Below are 17,691 nucleotides of genomic sequence, written 5' to 3'. Positions count from 1 at the left end.
TATATGTTAATATTTACCATATTAGAAACTAAAATCATTTAAATTATTTTATTCATTTAGAATATTAATAAATGTATTGCATGTTAGAAATATTTTTATGCAAAGTCAGTATTTCCCAAAGTAAACAGTATAGTGAGAAGTGTGCATCTTTTTACATTTTGTATGTTTGTAAATCCTTTTCTTATGTGTCTCATTAGAAGATTAATGAATTTTCTTCTCCTTTTCTTCATTTAATCTGTTATTTTGGTTAATCTGTTATATTTGGTTGAAGTGTATGAAAAAAATCCATCCTCACACGATCATATTTTTGTTGCTGTTCTTGTTTTGGGTTTTGTTTGTTTGTTTGTTTGTTTGTTTTGGTCTCATGCTGTCACCCAGGCTTGAGTGTAGTGGTGTGATCATAGCACACTGCAGCCTCGAATTCCTGGGCTCAAGTGGTCCTCCCAATTCAGCCTCATAAGCAGCTGTGACTACAGGCACGAAACACCACCGCAGCTAATTTTGTTTATTTTTTGTAGAGATGGGGGTCTCATTCGAACTCCTGGGCGGAACTCCTAGGCTCAAGTGATTCTCCTGCCTTGGCCTCCCAAAATGCTGGGATTACAGGTATAAGTCACCTTGCTAGGCCAGGAATGTTTTTAATAACATTTTTAGAAAACTGGATATTCATCCTTGATACTACACTAAAATGATAGAAGTGTTAGCTTCTTAAAAGTTATTCATAATGTGGAACATGAAACTATCAATAACTATTTCACATGCTGTTACATTAAAATATGTAGGTCCGTCTTCCACATTGAATGCTTCTTGTATAATACATGACTTTTAAAAAAAGAAACACAATTTCACCACGTTATGTCCTCCAGTGTTGACACATTTAACTACAAGTTATCAAAAAATCACATTTTTTAATATTACCACAGATATCACCAGAAAAGGTTGTTAAGTATTGGGAAGCCATCAGGCTTATGATGGTGGATACAAGTTCCCCAGGATTCTAATTTTCTCTTGAGAGCTTGCCTTTTATCATTGGGAATAATACCATCAGTGGATTATGTGGAAGGGACAGGCTTATGTTAATTTTTGAGAAAGTGTCAGCCAAATATTCAAGTCTAAATGGTAATCATTTCTGTCATTCATTCTTTCAAGTAAAAAGGATATTCCATAAAAAATAGACTAGTACAACTCACAAAATGATTTTGTGGACACAAACATTTTAATTTGTTTTTGTTTTTGTTTTAAGACAGGGTCTCACTCTGTTACCCAGGCTGGAGTGCAGTGGCACGATTTTGGCTCACTGAAACCTCCACCTCCTGGGTTCAAGTGATTCTTGTGACTCAGCTTCCCTAGTAGCTGGGACTGTAGGTGCGCACCACCATGCCTGGCTAATTTTGTATTTTTAATAGAGACAGGGTTTCACCATGTTGGCCAGGCGGGTCTTGAACTCCTGACCTCAAATCTAGGCCTCCCACAGTGCTAGAATTAATTGCAGGTGTGAGCCACTGTGCCCGGCCTCAAACATCCTAATTTGGAATGTAGTAGAAGTACGTTAGGCGTACTTCCCACTTAATCATTTAAGATATATTAAAATGTGGATTCTGGGATAGAGATTTAATAAAGTTAATAATTTTTTGATACTTCAACCAGGACATATTTAAGTGAAACCTGTTTTTTCTTCTATAACTAAGAAGTGGTTAAGAATATAATAACTACTATTTCAGTTTGGTACCATAGCCTCCCTTCTTGTCAAGTTTTACTTTAGTACAAATAATGTCTTCGTTATATTATAAAAATACTTTTAACCTTGTGGATCTATGAAGGGATTTCACCAGCCCACAAGGGTTCCACAGATTGCACTTTGAGAAATCCTGTTCTGGGTAAGCTGTGGAGAGTTCTTGACTGCCCCCTTTGCCTCTTCATATTCCCAAATTTTTCTCCCCGAGTAGGACTCCCTGCATCCCAAAACTTAGCTAGCGCTGAGTTTGCCTTGCCCTGGGCTCTTATAGAAGAGAACCTATCACCTGTAGATTGGATGCAGAGAGTGTCCTTAGTCTGGGAACAGAGGTGGCAGATGTGTTTCCATTTTGGAGCTGGGAATGGTTTGTGCCTAAAAGCACAAAATAGAGATTCGCTCCTGACCCACTTTGATTTTGCAATCTCTATGAGAAATAATATTGGCCCTTTCATTTCTGTTTTTTCCAAGATGGGGTCTCACACTGTTACCCAAGCTAGAGTGCAGTGGCATGATAATGGCTCACTGTAGTGGCGAACTCTTGGGGGGCTCAAGCCATCCTCCTGCCTCAGACTCTTAAGCTGGTGGAACTACAGGCACTTGCCAGCATGTCCAGCTAATTTAAAAAATTATATATTTTGTGGAGCTAATTTTAAAAAATATTTTGTAGAGATGGGATCTTGCTATGTTCCCCAGGCTGGTTTCAAAGTTCTGAGCTCAAGCGATCCTCCTGCTTTGGCCTCCCCAAAGTGCTGGGATTATAGGCGTGAGCCACCACAACCAGTCACCCTTTCATTTTAAATGTGTCTAATGCACTTGACTTGAGGCCCACATAGCACCAAGAGCAGTTATCTTAATCCATCAGGCTGCTATAACAAAAATACCCTAGATTAGGTGGCTTATAAACAAAAGAAAGGTATTTCTCACAGTGCTGGAGGCTGGGAGGTCCAATATCAAGGTGTTAGCTAACTCCGTGTCTGGTGAGGGCCTGCTTCTTCACAGCTGTCCTCTCACTGCATCCTCCCGTGGCAGAAGGACCAAGACAGCTTTCTAGAATCTCTTTTATAAGGGTACAAGTTCAATTCATGGGAGTTCTGACCTCATTACATAATCACTTCCTCTAAAACAAGCCCACTTCCAAATATCATCTCACTGGGGATTAGGTTTTATTTTGGGAGGAGCATAAAAATGTCTAAGCAGTAGTGCTGTTCAATAGAACATTCTGTGATGATGAAGTTGATCTATATCTGCACTGTCCAATATGGGAGCACTAGTTACATGTGGTTATTGAGCACTTGGAATGTGGCTAGTGTGATAAAGAGTTGATTTTTTAAAAGTTTTATTCAATTAATTGAAATATAAATAGCCATGTGTAGCTAGTAGTTACCATTTTTGATAGTGCTTATTTAGAGTGCTCTTAGTTTTCAATCTCCCCCACAAAAAAGATACCTTGTGACTCCCAGATTGAAATACATTAAAATCATCTTCACATAGAAGCCATGGATTTGGCTATGTGGGTCTTAGACATATCCCTAAAATACAGCAGGCCCAAGAAAGTTCAATATGTATTTTAACAATTAGAGTGTACATATAGATTACCAAAACATGATTTATCAACTCAAGGTCATACATTTTCAAAAATGCCTATCACCAGAGCTAATCCTTGTCAATATTTCTCTGAGACTCTCAGTGTTACTGTTTTCTATAACCTGGTGAACACAAGGAGGTATATAAGTCATTACTTAGCCCAAGAGAAAGTATTTATTGAAGGTGCCATATAAAATATCTTATAGGCTTTGTAGACATATTTTAAAATTATAAGCAAACGATTTAAACTTTTTCGTTTTTGAGACAGTGTCTTATTCTGCTGCGCAGGCTGGATTGCAGTAGGGCAATCATGGCTCACTGCAACCTCCGCCTCCCAGGTTCAGGCGATTCTTCCACCTCAGCCTCCCAAGGAGCTGGGCCTACAGGCACGTACCACCACACCCAGCTAGTTTTTGTATGTTTTGGTAAATATACCGTGTTGGCCAGGCTGGTCTTGAACTCCTGACCTCAAGTGGTCTGCCTACCTTGCCCTCCAAAAGTGCTAGGATTATAGGTGTGAGCCACCACACCTGACCAGGTTTTAAATGTTAAAACTCCATCTTAGAACTCTTTGCTTCTTGCTCATTCCCCCCAGCTTTCTCCCCAAATCAAACATATCTCTGTGTTTCTCTTCACTCTGGGACTTCCCTCTCTTCATATCATCTGTACCTAGATGAAAATATATGTTAAGTTTTACAATTGTGAGGTACAAAAAGATTCTCTAAGCATGACCCAAATATGAAAAGCCATAAATAAAAAAAAAACTTCTCTATGTCAACCACAAACTCACAAATATACAAACATATGCCTGTGATCAAATTCAAAGACACATAAATAATCGGAAAGACAAAAGGTAGCGTATTTCAGTGTCTTTCAGCAGAAGACCACCAGGAACATCTATAGCCGAACAACTGGGGTTTATTACTCGTTGTCACAAGAGAGAATGCACACCATCTTAGCGTGAGGATATTAGAAAAAATGCAATATAGGATTTGGTCTTTGAGTGGATGTTTTTGGGGAGAGCTAAGGAGGTAGGGGTTCACTCTAGATTGGGTGTTGTCAAGAAGCAGGAACATTTCTACGACTGTCTCAATAAATCTTACCCATAATAAATGCAGAGCAGAGCAAGGATAAAGTTGTGGTTGGTAAAGAAACAGCCGTCACTCATATTAGCCAGCAAGGGGAGAGGTTTGGTATTTTGTGAGGTGCACAGTGCCTTGGTTTTTGTCTGTGCTTATACAAAATTATGTAGTGCCCCTGTTTTGTCTTGTTTTATCATGTTCCCAGAGTGTCCTTGTCTGATGTTTTGTAATACGGTTTATGTCCAAGAAAAGAATAATATGGCCTAGTGTTGAGCAGTAGGACAGCTTCTAACAGCAGTGAAACCTACTGTCAGTGTCAGATGTCAAGAGCTGCTTTTTTTCTTAAATTCAACATTTTTAAGTACCTACATCCCAATAGGAAAATAATAATATTAGAAAGCAATATGCGAAAGAATAAATCAAATATCAGACAATATACACTATGATTAATGAATATGAGGAAAAATGAGAACATGACATTAGAAATGGGAATGAAAATTAAAATCTGTCAGTTTGGCATATGTGAAAGTAAATGATGAGCATATTATCCAGAGGTAGGGAAAATACACTGTCATAAAGGCTGATGAAAAACTGGGGTATACTTTGGGAGGCCAAGGCGGGTGGATCACAAGGTCAGGAGATCAAGACCATCCTGGCTAACACGGTGAAACCCGTCTCTACTAAAAATATAAAAAAAAAATTAGCCAGGCATGGTGGTGGGCGCCTGTAGTCCCAGCTACTCGGGACGCTGAGGCAGGAGAATGGTGTGAACCTGGGAGGCAGAGCTTGCAGTGAGCCGAGATCGCGCCACTGCACTCCAGCCTAGGAAACAGAGCGAGACTCTGTCTCAAAAAAAAAAAAAAAAAAAAAAAAAAAAAAAAAAAATTCTGGGATATAAATTTCTAGAGGGGACTTTTGCGACACATGTTAACAATATAAATGGACTTATATTTCAATGCATATATTTCTCTTTCAAGAAATTTTTCCTAAGAAGATAACCACACACATTCTAAAAAATATATGTTCAAGGATGTTTCTTGAATTTTGGTTTATAAAAGCAAAATGATAGGAACAATCCAAATGCTGTAATCAATATAGGGATAGTAGCTATGAGTAGCGGAACACTTAATATACCTCAAAGTATAATACCATGTGTTTTACTGAGAGAGTCAAATTTGATCTTCAATGCAAACCCACGAGAAACCCAATATGTGATATCTTTGTATAGACAGGGAAAGGGAGACTCAGAGAGGTTAAGCAGGTGGTGGGAGTGGAGTGGACCCAGGGAATTTTCTCTTAATGGAATCATCTTTCATTGATTCCCTGTCCATCTGGTGGTGGATATGACTCTGTATCCCATGCCAGTGAACTCTTTCAGTGTCCCTGAATGTTCTGTGACAGGAGGTCATGAGATGCAGTGCTCAGGAGAACATCAAGGGGCAATTGATCAAGGAAGTCTGACTTCCCTGCCTAACCACACTTATATTTCCTCATTCAGCCTGTATTTCAAGTCCTCTGATGAATCATGTGATCTACTAGACCCTGAAGATACAGTGAAAAGCAAAAGTAAGATGCTGGCAATTTGATGTTTGCACTGTCATGAAGGAGATGCACATTTAGCAGAACTTACAAAGAGAAATATAAAATTACTGCTGAGCTAAGTGTGGTGAAGAAAAGTTCATGGTACCATGAAAGGAGATAACCAGGAGGTCTAACAGGTCTACTACCACTATCACTACCACTATTCTCAATAATACCTAAAAGAAATAATAAGATACGGCATTTATAAATGATGAATAGGATTTTATAAAATTATATACAATCAGAGAACCAAAAAGCACTCTTGGAAATCAAAAATTGATCATTTAAATAAGTATTTCAATAGACGACTTGGAAGAGTAAATTTGTATTACCACTAAATATTAAAAATGGAAAAGCAATGTCAAGAAAGACAGAAGAACTATACGAATACTAGGCTATCAGTCAAGGATTTCCAGCAACTTAATAATACAAATTCTAAAAGAATGGAAAGATAGAAATTATTTAAAATAAAAAAAATTTCTCCAAGTTTGCAGACAAAAATTTAACTTGTAATGGCCCCAACCAAGTTCTTACTATAGTAGATGAAAACAGACCCACACCAAGACCCATCACAATGAAATTTTAGAAGGTGGGTGGAAAAGAAGAAATCCCAAAAACATCAAAAGGCAAGAAAAGCAACATTGGAAGCTAAAAAATGTTGATGGAATGTTGTGGAAATTCCTAGGAAAAATGTTTTCAATACAGAATTCCATACCAAGTCCAGGTTGGAATAAGTGCTAGGGTAGCCTAAAGACATTTTCAGAAGCTTAGGCTTTCAGATTTTACTTTCCGTGTTCCCTGAGGAACACGGATGAAATGAGAAACAAAAATGATGGAGAAAACCAAGAAAGGGGACACATGGGATCCAGGCAATAGGAGAGCCAGCATAAGAGAGAGGCAGAGGGACGCCCAGGATGAGGTGAAGACCATCTTGGAAATCAGCCCAGATGTGCATGCACCAGTCCACGTGTGGCAGGACCAAGGGAAGTGTCTTCACAAAGATGAGGTTGGTAGAACACGGGACATGGTTTAATATATTCATGGAGACTGTCTTAGTTCATTTATGCTGCTATAACAGAAGGCCATAGTCTGAGTCAGTTACGAAGAACAGAAATTTGTTTTCTCAGTTGTGAAGGCTAGGAATCCAAGAGCAAGCCATCAGCATTTGGCAAGAGCCTTCTTGCTGTGTCTTCACATGGCAAGTGGGTCAAGGGCAAGAGAGAGGACAATATTATTATCATGGGCTCACTCCCACAATAACGATACTAATTTATTCATGAGGGCTCTGCCCTCATGACTCAGACAGCTTCTGTTAGGCCTTACTTTCCAATATCACTGCATTGGGGATCAACTTTCCAACACGTGAACTTTGGGGAACACATTCAAACTATAGCAGAGGCCCTGGAGGCAAATTTGGAAGAGATTTTATAATGAGTACAATAGAAATTGAGCACATGAAGGGATAAAACATTTATTAATTCCAGGGAAATTAAAAATTCAATTCAAGGAAGGAAAATAATCCTTGTGAACAGCATTTCCTAATCTAATTGTGAACAGCATTTCCTAATCTAATTGTGAATAGCATTTCCTAGTCTAGCTGTGAATAGCATTTCTCTGGTCATAATAATATAAACAGTGAACACCCAGCTAACCAAAATTATAAAATAACTATTTTGAGAGGACAGGGGTATATGAAAGGGAGCTATACACTAAGGATGATACATAAGAGTGAAAAACAAAACAGCACTATAACACACTATTTGGAGGCACAGATGTAACTATCAAAAAATTAGGCAAAATAAATAAAATAGATTGCCTCTAGGATTCAGGAAATGGTGTACATGAAAGATTGGGGACATCTGTGTTCATAACAAGCCTTGTAGAAGTATTTGACTTTTGAAACACTGTCCATAAATCCATTTGATATATTAAAAACATTATGAGACAATTGACTAAGGAATTATTCTATAAGGAGTGTCAGAGAAATGGGGCAGTAATTGGAGGGAGACATGGAATCAGGCAATGGATTTATTTATTTTATTTTTAATTTTTTTGCTTCCACTTAAATTGCATGTTTTATTTCTCCCAATCCCAGCAATAGCACAGAAGCCCCATCATGTCTATGCCAAACTGGTTTCGGGTAGGTTAAGGTTATAGGGACCCTTGTCGGAACATTGATACGAAGAGCTCCCAAACACCGGGCACAACTGTGTCTGCAAACAGATGGAAGTAAACAGTGCACTGGCCCAAATGCTTCATGAGTCAGTTTGATTTTGCAATGCAATTTGCATCCTTGAAACGGCCAGTCTGGAGGGGGAAGGGGTGGTGTGAGGGAGTGAAGTTGAAATTGCCTCCTATTAGCTCACCCTTTCATCATTAAACAGAGACCAAGAGAGAAATGGTTCTAACATTTCACCACATATATTTCTTCTTATGCAGTCTAAGCTGAGAATGCCATGTAAATGGGTCACTGCAAAATGTAGCAATTTAATTTCTCTCCAATCAAAATAAGAAACCAGTATGATCTCACTTCTATTAACTTTTGAAGGTTTACAGCAGTTAAAGTATTTTTGCTTATTTGTATAAAGGTTTAAAAAATCATTTTTTAAATAAAATACAAGAGCAGCCAATTTCACCATTGAGTAAAAGTAAAAACTGGATTCTTTTTTACATTAGTCCAAAGTGGCATTCAGGAACTTAGTTGTAGGCTGCTATGCTGACACCATGACAAACCAAAGTGTAGGGTTGGGTCTGGTTTTGTTTCTGTTTTCTTTTCAATACCCAGTGCTCATGGATTACGTTCTGGAAATATTCCAATTGTAAGGCAGGGATCTGTTTGGATTCCACCATGAGTATGCTCTTTGGGTTAGATGCTGGAGGGTGAGGCATGTTTTGCTGGACCCATGTCGACTACCTAGTAGTCATCAAGGTAAAAAAATTCATCGTCTCCTCCTTGGTATTCTATTCTTTGGAAATCCACTTGGTACCGTAAGAGACCTCCAATTCTACCAAATCCTTTCACAAACTGAAACCCTTCTTGTGATTTATATGTGACAATTTCCAATGTAGCTCCAACTTTTTTATAGTTGTTAGCAAACCATTCCAACAGGGGCATGCTCTCGATAAGCTCATGTTCCTGTCTGGTCTCTTTGTCTGTGAAATGAGATTTATCCTTTTCTTGCTCTGGAGTTAGATAGAGAATTTTCTCCTCTTCTGTGCCTTGGCAATGAAGAACATATCTCATTATATTCAGATTTTCATAGGCTATTAGAATTTCTACAGCTCCCATTTCCAAAGCCTTTAGTGTATCTTCAACACCAAAACAGTACCTGCCTGTGTCCTGGCTGATTTCATCAATGTATCCCTATTAATTTCTTCTTTTGAATAAATTTCAATTTGGAGAGGACTTCAGTAGATAACTCAACAGCTTGGTTGAATCCATTTTCACCACCATAGGATATATCAACTAATTTTTTTTTTTTTTTGAGACGGAGTCTTGCTGTGTCGCCCAGGCGGGAGTGCAGTGGTGTGATCTCGGCTCGCTGCAAGCTCCACCTCCCAGGTTCACGCCATTCTCTTGCCTCAGCCTCCCAAGTAGCTGGGACTACAGGCACCCACCACCATGCCTGGCTAAATTTTTGTATTTTCAGTAGAGACAGGGTTTCACCATGTTAGCCAGGATGGCCTCGATCTCCTGACCTTGTGATCCACCCACCTCGGCCTCCCAAAGTGCTGGGATTACAGGTGTGAGCCACCACACCCAGCCCTGAGCAGTTTCTTATAAGGCTAAGCATAGACTCACCAAGATCTCCATACAGCACAGTGATCATACTCCTAGGTATTTAACTAACAAGTTAGAAAAGTTACTTTGCACAAAAATCTACATGAAATCTTTGTAGCAGAACATCCCTTATTTGTGGGCTGCACATAGTGACTTCCTTCCAAAGACAACAGTATGGAAAGGCAGAAAGTAAAAAAGGAATTTGACAGGGGACTGGGAAACCCTTCCTCAGGCAGGTGATGAAGGTTGACATCATCAGTGATAAATCAAGTGGGTGGCATGTACCCCTGATGTGCTGAGAGTGGCATTTCATCTCTGTGCTGTTCCTCCTCAACACCCATAGCCCCAACCACATTCAAGTCAAGGACATTCCACAATATGCCTGACCAATACTCCTCAAAAAATGTCAAGGTCATCAAAAACAAGGAAAATCTGTGAAATCATCACAGCCAGAGGAGCCTTGAGAGACATAATGGGACTAAATGTAATGTGGTGTCCTGGATGAGATTCTGCTGCTCTCAGGATGAAATGGCCTTATCCCAGGAATTAACTCTGAATTCTCCAATTCCAGGATGGGGTGAGGGAGGAGAGCCCCTGGAGCTTTGGCCTAGGAACATGAGGGAGGCTCCTGGAGAAGCCAAAATAGGAAGGAAATCACGACAGGAAGGGAAAAGTGGCCAGAAGTAGAGGGGAAGGAGTTCAGATAGGAGGGGGCGTGGGGAGGGGTCAGCTTAGTGGACAGGACAGCTATGTGAGAGGGATGGGTTCTTTTTGAGGGGAGGCAAAGGCGCTTGAGGGGGCTGGCAGAGGTCTCTGTTTTTCACCTGGGTGGTAATTGCACAGGTATTAGCTCTGTAACTCGGCTATACTTAACTTTTAGGCAGTTTTATGTACTGACAGGAATAGTATAATTCAGAAACACGCATGGAAGAAACAGGGAAAAGAGAAGATGACGAGGCGGGGGTGATGAAGGGGTTCCCCTATTCCAGAGCCAGAACCTCCCAAGTGCTGAGGTGGCAGGGAGAATAAGGAGTAGAGGAAGATGAAGGAGCTGGTGGTAATTTTTAGATATTCCCCTGAGAACAACCTTTACTGAGAGAATGAAGTCCTAAAAGACTTGGGTAAGTGAGCCCTGTGGTTATTGGGAGGAAGAGTGTTGTAGGGTCATAGTCTGCACATCTTGGGGTTCTACTGAAGGAAGCACAGAGGCTGCAGACTTCAGGAAAGACTTCCTGCTGGAGATTGTGGAGATTTGGGTTTGTGTATCACAACTGCTCCCCATTTGTGCCTGGGTTTTCCTAATGTCCTAGAGACTGGGCGAGGGTGAAGGGCCCATGTGTGGAGAAGGCTGGGAGAGGAGCAAGCTGAGATGGGATCCCACTGTTAACTGTGTCTGTGCTTGTTCTCGCCTACATCCAGAGTTTGAGGTGTGATTCTGCTGTGTTTAGTGTGGAAGCTGGCAGAATAAAAATGGAGCCACTAATATTTTTCTTAACCTCGACAAATAGAGCTGGGAAGGCCATGAATAGAGTATTCCCATGCTTATATACCTGATAACAAAAACTATCACAAAAGACTACAAAAATCACAATCTTGCACAAGGGCAATCACAGCTTTACACAAAAATACTTCTATAAGGATATCAGCCCAGCAACTGCCTGTCCAAACTTGGACAGATGTCAACCTTAGTGATCATTGTAGCCCTTTAAAAACCTTTGTCTTCCTTTACCTCCCCAAACACACACATAGTTTACTATGGCATGTGTATTCCCATTGCAATGCTCTATTTCCAAATAAATATTTTTCTTTTAGAGAGCCTTTCTCTGTTCCTATTTTTGTTGATGTATATGGTGTCAAAAACAGGACTTGGAAAAGGTCACTATCAGAACCTAGTGCAGTGGTGTACACCCGTAGTCCCAGCTACTCAGAGGCCGAGGCAGAAGGATTGCCTGAGCCTAGGAGTTCGAGGCCAGCCTGGGCAAGGTAGGGAGACCCCCATCTCTAAAAATAAGACATTTTTTAAAAGGTCTCTATCAGAAGGAATCGGTGATCATTGGAACTGGTGTGCCATACTCACTCGAGCCCTTTGAGCTCTGTGCTTCCACAGCTGGCCTTTCCTGCCCTGGTGTCTTCCCTCAGGCTGAGCCTCCCTCCTTTGGTAGAGGTTTTCTTATATTATTTGGAATCTGGTTTGGTACAGTCCCCTTAGTAAAGAACCATGCATAGCTCCTGGATGATAAAAGACTTTTGGTCTTTTCTAGTAAGGCCTTTCTGGATTGAGTACTCTGGTTTCTACAGAACTTACATACTGTCTGTGAGGCAAGTTATTTTGTGGTGAATTCACTTTTGGTCACACACCTGGTTTAATATTTTGTTCAGTCTGCATGCCTTGGTGAAAATATTTGTGAGCATTCTTATCTTGGTTTATTTTTGTTTGACTCCTTTTCGATGCCTATTCCTGACAATCTTCCAGGAGCAAAAATAAACATTCAAAATGGGCACTGATGGCTAATTAAGAGCCACTCAGGGTCAAGTGTGGTGGCTCGTGCCTATAATCCCAGCACTTTGGGAGGTCCAGGCAGGTGGATCACTTGAGTCCAGGAGTTCAAAACCAGCCTTGGCAACACGGTGAAACCTCATCTCTACAAAAAATAGAAAAATTAGGTGGTACATGCCTGTAGGCCCAGCTATAGATAGGCTGAGGTAGGAGGATCACTTGAGCCTGGGAGGTCAAGGCTGCAGTGAGCCATGAGCTTGCCATTGCACTCCAGCCTGAGTGATAGAGTAAGACCCTGACTCAATAATAATATAATGGTAATAATAACAATAAATTTAGAGCACAAGAAAAAGTGCAATAATTCATCCTCTCTTTTGAAGCTATATTAGTTATTTACTTTTGCATAACAAATTACCTAAGACAGTAGCTCAAAACAACAAATATTTATTATCTCCTACAGTTTCCAGTGATTATGGGTCAAGACTCCTAACATTCCTTGACGGAATTTATATAATTTTCTTTGCTCTTGAGATTGATGAGAAACAGATTGGCATTGTTAACAATTAAGGCATGACAGGTTTTCTAAGAGTCCTGCTCATACATTATGGCCATTCTTGTGCACATTTATAAGTAGATGGGCAAAACGAAGGAAAATTCAGAACTGAAATGGTCATTATTTTTAAAAATCAGCAATTATAGAGTTAACATGTAGAAGTTCTCTCTCTCTCTCTCTCTCTTCTTTTCTGCCTACTTTGAACATGATGACATTTCTACAGGTGTTGAGATAAAACTCACTGCTTATGGCATTTCAGTCAAGGAAAGAAAGCAGCCTTAAAGGCTTTGAAATTAATAAATTAATGGCTTTACAGATTACAACAATAGCTCCATGGTAATCAACCACCTAGACACCGTTTTTTTTTTTTTTTTGAGACGGGGTCTTGCTCTGTCACCCAGGCTGGAGTACGGTGGCCTGATCTAGGCTCACTGCAAGCTCCACCTCCTGGGTTCACGCCATTCTCCTGCCTCAGCCTCCTGAGTAGCTGGGACTACAGGCGCCCGCCACCACACCCGGCTAATTTTTTGTATTTTTGGTAGAGACGGGGTTTCACCGTGTTAGCCAGGATGGTCTCAATCTCCTGAACTTGTGATCTGCCTGCCTCGGCCTCCCAAAGTGCTGGGATTACAGGCGTGAGCCACCGTGCCCGGCTGACAACTTTTATAAATATAAATTTAGGTTTTTCTAATAACTATGTACAATAATGAAACACTTAATTGAAAAATTAGTAACATAAAAGAAAAAAAATAAATGTTTATAAAAGTTAGGCTCTCAGACCAAATAGGTCAAAATCTTGATCTCAGAGCAATAATATAAGGTATCCCTGTTCAACAGAAAAATTTTGTTTTTTGTGCCATGCAAAAGCCAAAAAGAAAAAGGTGAAGAAAAAAAAAACAGCTAAAATTCTTCCCTGCCCACATTTGCTAATTAAGCAAACAAGACTGATAAACAAAAGATTGATTTGTTACTAATTCAAGGCTACTTGGAGATTTTTGCTTATACAATTCAGTTAAAAAGAAACCCATAACTACTTGAAACAACAACAACAAAAAAGGTGGGGCCAATGAAAGAAGTTTTTTAAAAAAATCTAACTGCCATGGAAAGTGCGTTACCCAAAATTTTGGTCCATAGGTCTCATTAGATTATAAAGGCAAATGAAGTTTAACCTGGACACATAAAATATACCAAGATTGAACCAAGAAGTAATTAAAAACCTGAACATACCAATAATGATTAATGAGCTTGAATCAGGAATAAAAAGTCTCCCAAAAAAGAAAAGCCCAGTACTGGATGCCTTCATTGTTCAATTCCACCAAACATTTAAAGAGGGACTGACACCAATTCATCTGAAACTATTCCAAAAAATTGAAGGGGAAGGAGTTCTTTCAAATTTATTCTAGGAAGCAAGCATTACCTTGTTATCAAAACCAGGGAAGGATACAACAACAAAAAACTACATGCTGATAAACACAGATGCAAAAATTAACAAAATAGTAGCAAACTAAATCCGCAACACATCAAAAAGATTATATGCCATGATCAAATGGGATTTGTTCCAGGGATGCAAGAATGGTTACATATCTGCAAATCAATAAACATGATAGATCATATCAACAGAATGAAGGACAAAAATAAAATGATCATCTCTAGATGCAGAAAAAGCATTTGATAAAATTCAACATCACTTCCTGATTAAAAACTTTCAACCAACTAGGTATAGATGAAACGTACCTAAATACAATAAAGGCTGCATATGACAATTCGATAGTTGACAACATACATAATGGAAAAAAAGTTGAAAGATTTCCCTCTAAGAATTGGAACAAGATAAGGATGCCTGCTTTTACCAAATTTAACATAGTACTAGACTGATTCCTATGGAAATGGATAGAAAATTTTAAAAAATTACAACAATAACAACGACAAAAACACATAGTACTGGCAGTCCAACCCAGAGCAATTAGGCAAGAGAAGGAAATAAAAGGCATCCAAATTGGAAAAGAGGAAGTGAAATTGTTGCTGTTTGCAGATGACATAATCTTACTTATACACAAACCTAAAGATTCCATCAAAAAACTGTCAGAACTGATAAACAAATTTAGTAAATTTACAGAATATAAAATCAACTAAAAAAACTGTAGACTTTCCATACAAATCAATAAACATGATAGAGCATATTAGTGGAATGAAAGACAGAAATAATATTATCATCTCTATAGATGCAGAAAAAGCATTCGATAAAATTCAGTATCACTTCATGATAAAAACTCCCAACCAATTAGGTATAGATGGAATGTACCTAAACACAATAAAGGCCATAGAGGCAAACTCAAAATGATGAAAAATCAAGAAAGAAATCTCATTCACAGTAACTATAAAAAAGCATAGGAATAAATTTAACCAAGTATGTAATGAAAACTATAAAATACCAATGAAACCAATTGAAAAGGGCACAAAAAATGGAAAGATATTCCATTATCATGGATTGGGAGAATTAATATTGTTAAAGTGACCATACTACCCAAACCAATCTACAGATTCAATGCAATCCCTATCAAAATACCAATGTCATTCTTTATAGAAATAGAAAAAGAAATCTTAAAATTTGTATGGAACCACAAAAGATCCTGAATAGCCAAAACAATCTTGAGTGAAAAGAACAAAGCTGAAAGTATCACAGTACTTTGACTTCAAAATATACAGCTATAGTAACCAAAATGGCAAGCAAGGTATTGGCATAAAGACGGACACATAAAACAATGGGACAGAACAGAGAACCCAGAAATAAATCCATGTATTTACAGTCAATTTCTTTTCCTTTTTCTTTTCTCTTTTCTTTTCTTTTCTTTTTTTTTTTTTTTTTTTTTTGAGATGGAGTCTCGCTCTGTCGCCCAGGCTGGAGTGCAGTGGTGTGATCTTGGCTCACTGCAACCTCCACCTACTGGGTTCAAGCGATTCTCCTGCCTCAGCCTCCTGAGTAGCTGGAATGATGGTCATGTGCCACCACGCCGGTTTAATTTTTGTATTTTTAGTAGAGACGGGGTTTCACTATGTTGGTCAGGCTGGTCTCAAACTCCTGACCTCATGATCCGCCTGTCTCAGCCTCCCAAAGTGCTGGAATTGAGCCACCATGCCCAGCTGTTCAATGTATTTTCAACAAAATCGCCAAGAACATATACTGGGGGAAGGGCAGTGTCTTCAATAAATGATGCTGGGGAAACTGGATATCCATATTAGGAAGTATGAAACTAGACCGCTATCTCTCATCATTCACAAAAATCAACTGAAAATGAATTAAGGACTTAAATGCAAGACCCAAAACTATGAAACTACTGGAAGAAAACATACAGAAAACACTTTAGGGTGTTGGACACAGCAAAAATTTTATGATTAAGACCTTGAAAGCACAGGCAAGAGAAGCAAAAATATATGAATGGGACTACATCAAACTAAAAATTTCCTGCACAGCAAAGAAAACAATCAACAGAGATAAAACAGCAACTTAAAGAATGAAAGTATTTGCAAAGTATTCATCTGATAAAGGATTAATAGCTATAATTTACAAGAAATTTAACAGCAAAATAATAATAGTATGATTTTAAAAGGAGCAAGTGTGCACCCATCATCCAAGCAGTATACACTGCACCCAATTTGTAGTTTTTTGTCCCTCACCTTCTTCCCTCCCTTTCTCCGAGTCCCCAGAGTCCATTGTGTCATTCTTATGCCTTTGTATCCTCATAGTTTTGCTCCCACTTGAGAGTGAGAACATACGATATTTGGTTTTCCATTCCTGAGTTACTTCACTTGGAATAATAATCTTCAATCTCATCCAGGTTGCTGTGAATGCCATTAATTCATTCCTTTTTGTGACTGAGTAGTATTCCATCATACATATATATATATGACAGTTTCTTTATCCACTCATTGATTGATGGGCATTTGGGTTGGTTCTACATTTTTGCAACTGTGAATTGTGCTGCTATAAACGTGTGTGTGCAAGTATCTTTTTCATATAATGACTTCTTTTCCTCTGGGCAGATACCCATTATGGGATGTGGGATTGCTGAATCAAATGGTAGTTCAACTTTTAGTTCTTTAAAAAAATCTCCACCTTGTTTTCCATAGTGGTTGTACTAGTTTACATTCCCATCAGCAGTGTAGAAGTGTTCCCTGTTCAGGCTGGGTGCGGTGGCTCACACCTGTAATCCTAGCACTTTGGGAAGCTGAGGCAGGTGGATCACGAGGTCAGGAGATCCAGACCATCCTGGCTAACACGGTGAAACCCTGTCTCTACTAAAAATACAAAAAAATTAGCCAGGCGTGGTGGCGGGTGCCTGTAGTCTCAGTTACTCGGGAGGCTGAGGTAGGAGAATGGGGTGAACCTGGGAGGTGGAGCTTGCAGTGAGCCGAGATTGCACCACTGCACTCCATCCTGGGCTACAGAGCCAGACTCCATCTCAAAAAAAAAAAAAAAAAATAGTGTTCCCTGTTCACTGCATCCATGCCAACATCTATTATTATTTTTTGATTATGGCCATTCTTGCAGGTGTAAGGTGGTATCACATTGGGGTTTTGACTTGCATTTCCCTGATGATTAGTGATGTTGAGCATTTTTTCATATGTTTGTTGGCCAGCTGTATATCTTCTTTTGAGAATTGTCTATTCATGTTCTTAGCCCACTTTTTGATGAGATTGTTTGTTCTTTTTCTTGCTAATTTGTATGAGTTTGTTGTAGATTCTGGATATTAGTCCTTTGTCAGATGCATAGATGGTGAAGATTTTCTCCCAGTCTGTGGGTTGTCTGTTTACTCTGCTGACTGTTCTTTTGCCGTGCAAAAGCTCTTTTGTTTCATTGGGTCCCTGCTATTTATCTTT

At 39.2% G+C, this 17,691-nt stretch overlaps 1 protein-coding gene and 1 long non-coding RNA gene across 5 annotated transcripts in view; one reads left to right on the top strand and one right to left on the bottom strand.

The window, feature by feature from the left end:
- The window catches only part of LOC115832406, a 72,552-nt gene that overhangs the window by 20,823 nt on the left and 34,038 nt on the right, over positions 1–17,691 (top strand). Inside the window, exons 3-4 of one of the 4 annotated variants that reach the window (XR_004027901.1) lie at positions 5,900–5,967; positions 6,786–6,988. The exons of the other annotated variants lie outside the window; for them this stretch is intronic. This is a non-coding gene — a long non-coding RNA (uncharacterized LOC115832406). The remainder of the gene's footprint in view (positions 1–5,899; positions 5,968–6,785; positions 6,989–17,691) is intronic. 4 annotated transcript variants of the gene reach the window in all.
- LOC100588639 (HLA class I histocompatibility antigen, A-11 alpha chain-like) overlaps positions 1–17,691 on the bottom strand; it is a 462,712-nt gene that overhangs the window by 424,573 nt on the left and 20,448 nt on the right.

The sequence above is a fragment of the Nomascus leucogenys genome, chromosome 22a (genome assembly GCF_006542625.1).
Source record: "Nomascus leucogenys isolate Asia chromosome 22a, Asia_NLE_v1, whole genome shotgun sequence".
NCBI classification, from domain to species: domain Eukaryota; kingdom Metazoa; phylum Chordata; class Mammalia; order Primates; family Hylobatidae; genus Nomascus; species Nomascus leucogenys.
The sequence above is the reverse complement of the archived record's forward strand: the minus strand, read 5'-3'. Positions and strand labels throughout refer to the sequence as shown.